At 41.5% G+C, this 6,000-nt stretch overlaps 1 protein-coding gene and 1 long non-coding RNA gene across 2 annotated transcripts in view; one reads left to right on the plus strand and one right to left on the minus strand.

Annotated features, from left to right (window-relative positions):
• The window catches only part of WWOX (WW domain containing oxidoreductase), a 1,135,448-nt gene that overhangs the window by 635,859 nt on the left and 493,589 nt on the right, over positions 1-6,000 (plus strand). The window lies entirely within an intron of this gene.
• The window catches only part of LOC116555349, a 26,938-nt gene continuing 22,699 nt past the window's right edge, over positions 1,762-6,000 (minus strand). The window contains exon 3 of the long non-coding RNA XR_004270489.1: positions 1,762-1,857. This is a non-coding gene — a long non-coding RNA (uncharacterized LOC116555349). The remainder of the gene's footprint in view (positions 1,858-6,000) is intronic.

Genomic DNA, 6,000 nt, shown 5'->3' on the forward strand with positions numbered 1-6,000 from the left:
TTTACTCTAAGCTAGTCTCAATTCAATTTAAAGTGAAAGGTTTTTTTTTCAGTTTAGATAATTTACATATAAAAGCGTTACTGTACATTTTATAAAATGGCTGTGTTCAGAAAACAACGATTTCAATTTAATCGTATTGTTATTCTGCAAGGTGAAATGCCTCAGTCTTGCTTCTTGGTCTTTCTTACAATATTGCTTCTTGTCCTAATTTTAAATGGTTAGTGTTTGAAAATTGATGTGCTTCTTTTAGACTCCACCAGTAAGACTTAAAGCCCGCTGTGATTTGTCTGATAGACTTGAAGATTATGTGCGTGTGTGTGAGACGAGAGAGTCTTAACAATCATCTGAACATGACAGGTAGATAGTTCTTTCTAAATTATTTTCTTTCTTCTCACAGGAAATTTTGTTTGCCAATGGTCGTATCTGTTAACATAAAAACTAAAAACTTATACCTCATTTTGTATTTTGCAATTTGTAGTTTGCAGTGTTTTTTTTTTTTTTTCCTCCTTTTTCTTCTGTCTTTTTTTCTTTTTTTAATGACATTGTTCTTCTGGAAAAATCCTTAGGAACCAGTTACTCTATCTCAGGATTTTATTTCATAATGTGTCTTTGAGAAATAGAGCCAGATGCTTAGAATTTCAGACCACCATATTTGTCCTAGGAAACCTGCCAGTGTTTCAGATTCTTGACCCTTGAATTGAATATAAAGCTCTCACTGTACAAGAGAAAACACTCGAGTTTTATGAGTCTGCAAGCTTGGTTTACACTATAAATTTCCACAGTTCTCTGCTTGTCTCTTCTAGAATTTCGGGTTATTCTCAAACTCTATTAAACAAGCAGTGCCCAAATGGCTTCCCCCAAAAGCATATTCAGTAATTTCTTGGGGAGAGAATAAGCAGCTGTTTAAACAGGAGCCACAAAGATGCATTAAAATTAATTTGGTCCTAACCAAAAGATAAGTGCCTCCCCCATCCTCAGGATGAAACCAAGAGCTTGTGTCCATCAGCAGGAGAGCCAGGGGGACGCTGATCAGGACTGAGCCAGGAGGCTTGTCTTTCAGCAGGTGAATTTACTATTGCCAACTCCTGCATCTTATTAGTCTATAAGATTGAGGTCGTTTATTGGTGATCACTTGTAGATATATATTTATATAAATCTCTTAGCCCAGAATCTCCGTAAACTGTTTTTCATGATTTGGGTACCACGTGGGCTATGTCCCACAATTGGCAAATGCCATAAATATGTTACAGACCATTATGCTTTCTACAGTATCTTTAATTTATATGCCCCATTTCTGAGAAAAAAGTAGTTTTTCATGATGAAGGTGATGAATGACTTCTTTCCATCATTCTGTGTCCCCATTTTCTTCTTCAGGCTTTAAAGACACTGTGATACCATTTATATTTTCTGGTTAACTGTATTTAAAAATCTTTATAGTGAAAACAATTATTCTTATTATTATTGTATGAAGATGTTGCCAGCAGGAGGGTATTGAGCTGTCAGACAAAGTGCTCTCTAAAGTGTTCAGCTATCAGACCTAATACTCTGTTGATGGAGCAGGGGTTGGGGGTGGGGAGAATCAGAGTATTGTCCTTTCTCTAGAAGCCATCAGTGGTAAGTCTAGGGCAGTCTGAGCCACTTACGTTAGAAATATTTTTTATTAAGTAGGACATATGCTTTGAAATCTAATTCTTACGTCACTGGCTGTGTGACCTTAGAGAAAGAAATTAACCTCCCTGAGCCTCTCTGAAATACTGAGTGACCAATAGCATCCTCACAGAGTTTCTCTGGGGATTGAATGGGAGATTATATACACAGGGCCAGGCACATAACAGGTCCTCCAAAGATATCCCCCCTCTCCCTGTCCTACTAATAAAGAGGCCCTCCCTTCTGTCCAGATGAACAGGCAGGCAGAGCAAATGCATACATGCATAGGAGCTAGAATTGTTGATAACATCACAATCACAGGAAAGTCAGCTGTGTAAATGTGACTTTCCTTTGCTACTTGTCACCCACTAAGGAGCTATGTGTGCAAACTATTAAATTAGCATCTAGCCACTCTTTTTCCCTAGAAGGTGGTGTTTTGAATATTAACACCTTTTTAAATCAAGAAAGCTAAGCCTTTGACCAGTATTATATTTGGTTTTATGTGCACCTGATTAAAGTCATGATCATGATATTCTAGTCCCAAAGGAGACCGAGGAAATGACTGGCACATGGCTTACTCCATATCTGTCCAGCAGAGGACCCCAAGGCACGATGACCACACCTCCTGTAGTAGTTAATGGTCACTGACTCTGGGGTCAGATGGAATTGGGGTTCAGTCCTAGCTCTGGCACTTGCTAATTGTCTGATGTGACTTTGGGCAACTTTAGCCAATGCTCTTAGTCTCAGTTTTCTCATCCATAAAATGGAGATCGCAGTATCTAACTTACGGAAACGTTTGAGGATTAAATGACAGAGAAATCTCTGAAAAGTGACCGTAGGAAATAAACAGCAGTTGTCAAGTGGTTGGCATAGTTCCTGTCACATGGGAAACATCCAGTAAGTAGTGGCATCTGTTGTGATTGTGACTGTATTTTATTCCACGGAATTCAGTAAGAGTACAAAGCAAGGAGTTTTTCTGCCTCTCCAGTAGGTGTAGTATATGTCTGATGACTGTGTGGGCTTACCCACTGGTTAGTGTAATGGAAAGATGAAAAACAGTAGAAGAGGGTTATCACTGGAGCACAATTTAAAGAAACTATATATATTTTTCCTCTAAATAAACAAAGGATTAGAAATGATGTGAAGCCAGGAGTTTTTCTGCCTGTCTAGTAGCTGTAGTACGTTGGTCAGTATAACGGAAAGACTAACAAGAGTAGATGAGGGATGTAACGGAGCATGATTTAAAGGAACTATAGTTCTTTGTTTTTTTCTTGAAATATCCAAAGGAATAGAAAATGATGTGAAGAGCTGGGTGTGGTGGCTCACACCTGTAATCTCCGCACTTTGGGAGGCCGAGGCAGGAGGATTGCTTGAGCCTAGGAGTTCAAGATCAGCCTGGGCAACATCGTAAAAACCTCATCTCTGCAAAAAGTACAAAAATTAGCTAGACGTGGTGGTTCATGCCTGCTGTCCCACCTACTTGGGAGGCTGAGGCAGGAAGATTACTTGAGCCTGGGAGTTTGAGGCCGCAGTGAGCCATGATCACATGGCTGCATTCCAGTCTGGGTGACAGAGCAAGATTCTGTCTCAGAAAAAAAGAAAATGAAGTGAGGAAGCCCAGGATCCTGAGTACCAGGATTAAGCTGCATTAATACTGAGTAAGTAAAAGTGAAAGCCCATCCAGTTAACTGCTGGCCTGCCACTGGCGTGCAATGTTTCCCTCTTACTGTCAGGCTTTCTTAGCAGCAACAAAATATTTATTTTTTCTTAATATTGTAAGTTTATGCCATGACAACATATTAGAATCACCTGGGAAGATTTTAAAAATCTCAGGATCATGAAGCATGGTTTCTTGCCTTTGGAGTAAATGTTTGTCAACGTGGCTTTTCCTAAAGAGCCTTCCCCTCTGAGAAGTAAGGCAGGAGAGGGGTGGGTGACCACAAGATGCCCTCATAGTGCCAGGCTATGATTGTAACTGAACTGAAGCCACAGTGCAAGCCTGCCACCTTGTCCTTATCTGCACGTTTCTCTGCTTTCAGCTTCGTCTTCTTCTCTTCATGCTTCCCCACCCTGCAACCCCCACATTTTTTCAGCCTTGATTCTGAGCCCTCTTTTCTGCCTCTCAGGGATTCTGAGAACATTCTGTAATGCCGGCAACCTTTCTGCTAATCCGGCCATTGGCTCTCTGTCTGGGGTCACTGCTGACAGTTGTTTATTGCATTCCCACCTCTGCCAAGGTCAAAAGTGGAACTTGCTTCTTTTTCTTGTCTCAATCAGACTAAGCAGTTGGTATAACAGATAACCCCCAAATTTCAGTGATTTCACATTTAATCTGTAAGAAATGAGGATTTATTTATAGCCCCAAAGACAGTCTAGGGTGGGTTATTTCAAGATCTAGACCTCACCTGCCCAGTGGTTTCACCATCCATCCCCCATGGCCTCCATGGTACCCCTCATTCAGGCTCAGCAGGAGCAGGAGAGGATGCACGAGACTACATGTTTTCTGGGCCAGGACTGAAAGCAGCATACCTCAGGTCCAGCCTCTTTCCCTTGGCAAAAATTCAGAATGTGCAGAATGAGGAGAAAAATGGGAGTCGTGACTATTTAGCCTGTCTTCGGCTCCTCCCAATTTGGATCTCACCCCTTCATTTATAACCTATAATTAAATCTTTACTGAGTACCTGTCACCGATGGGGTGTCTTCCAGGGTCTCTGGTCACCAGCAACAAACAAAGCCCCATGTGGTAAAATATAGTGGTTGGATTCTATTATCCCTGTGGTTAACTTGCATGAAAATAAGAGCGTTTTCATTAATGTAACTTTTAGCAGCAACTCCTAAGAATAAATTTTCTTTGCTTCCTTCATGCTTTCCCTGTTGCAGAACAAGTTAAGGTAAATGCCTTTTAGCACATTGCAGCATCATTATGATAAATAGTTAGTTATCAATATTATTGTGGTTCTTTATCGACATTATTGCAGTCTGTTATTTACAGTCCTTACATTATTTAGGATAGGAATTTGGAGACACAGACCCACTTACATGAAGTCCTCTAGTGAAATGACAAAAATCCCCAGAGCTGGGAAAACACTTCCTTGCAATTCCCTCTCAGTTTATTTCCAAATCATCTCATCACCTTTGAGATTGAAGCTCTCACTCTGTAAGCTCTGAATAAATATTAGCCAACCATCTCCCGAACCCTCAAGGAGACAGTTTCTGGGGAGCAGTGATTTGATGATTTGATGAAGTTTTGTGTGTGTGTTGAGTTTTTCAGATGTATCTCTATCCAATTCTTTTCTCCAAGAGTTCTTCAAGGACAATCGTGTCGCTTTTTTTCTTCTTGCGTCTCTGGATTCTGAACACCTAGTAACAATTACAAGCACATAGTAGGGATTTTACAGGTGCTTCTTGCATTAATGCACTCTATTGGTGATATGGTTTGGCTGTGTCCCCACCCAAATCCGTCTCTATTAAACATACAAAAATTAGCCAGGTGTGGTGGCAGAAGCCTGTAATCCCAGCTGCTCAGGACGCTGAGGCAAGAGAACCACTTGAACCCAGAAGGCAGAAGTTGCAATGAGCTGAGATCCAGGCTGGGCAACAGAACAAGACTCCATCACAAAACAAAACAAAACAAAACAAATGAAGCTTCTGATCAGAAACGGCTTTGCCACTCTACTCTGGTCCTGGCGATACGAACATGTCACCCAGGCCTGCTCGTGTACGTGTTTCCCAGCCCACAACGGGTCCCGATGAAAGCAGAGACCAGAGAGGAAGGAGGGACATAAGGCCTGGGTCCTGAATTCCTGTTCCCGGGGGCCCTGGCACTGCTGCTCTAGTTCATGAAGGATTCCCTTCCATTCTGTAGACTCTCTTACCTTTCCCTTAAATTCTTCTTTTTAGCTTAAGTCAAGCTTCTTTCAATAACAACAGAAAGAGTCCTGGCTAATAAGTAGCGCTGTGTAGAGAGGACTTGGACTGGGACTGGATTCCATGGGAGACGTCAGCTCCTTGTCTGTCTGGTAGTGAGACGGGGAACGGTAGGGTGCGGCCTTCCTGTGTGCCTGCCTTGGTCTGCGTCAGTGCTTCTTGAATATTTTGGTGTCAGGACTCTAAAACTCTTAATAATTATCCAGGACCCACAAAAGAGCATTTGTTTATCTGGGTCATTTTTACTGATCTCTGTCACACTAGAAATTAAAATAGGAATAATCAAATTCTTTATTAATTAATTTAAAAATAAGAAACCCATTACATGCTAACATAGATCCGCCTCCCTTCCTCCCTCCCTCCTTCCTCCTTCGTTCCCTCCTTCCTCCCTCCCTCCCTTTTTCATTCCTCCCTCCCTCCTTCCTC

This window comes from Sapajus apella, unplaced genomic scaffold (assembly GCF_009761245.1).
Source record: "Sapajus apella isolate SASKATOON/1434 unplaced genomic scaffold, GSC_monkey_1.0 scaffold15, whole genome shotgun sequence".
Classification (NCBI taxonomy): domain Eukaryota; kingdom Metazoa; phylum Chordata; class Mammalia; order Primates; family Cebidae; genus Sapajus; species Sapajus apella.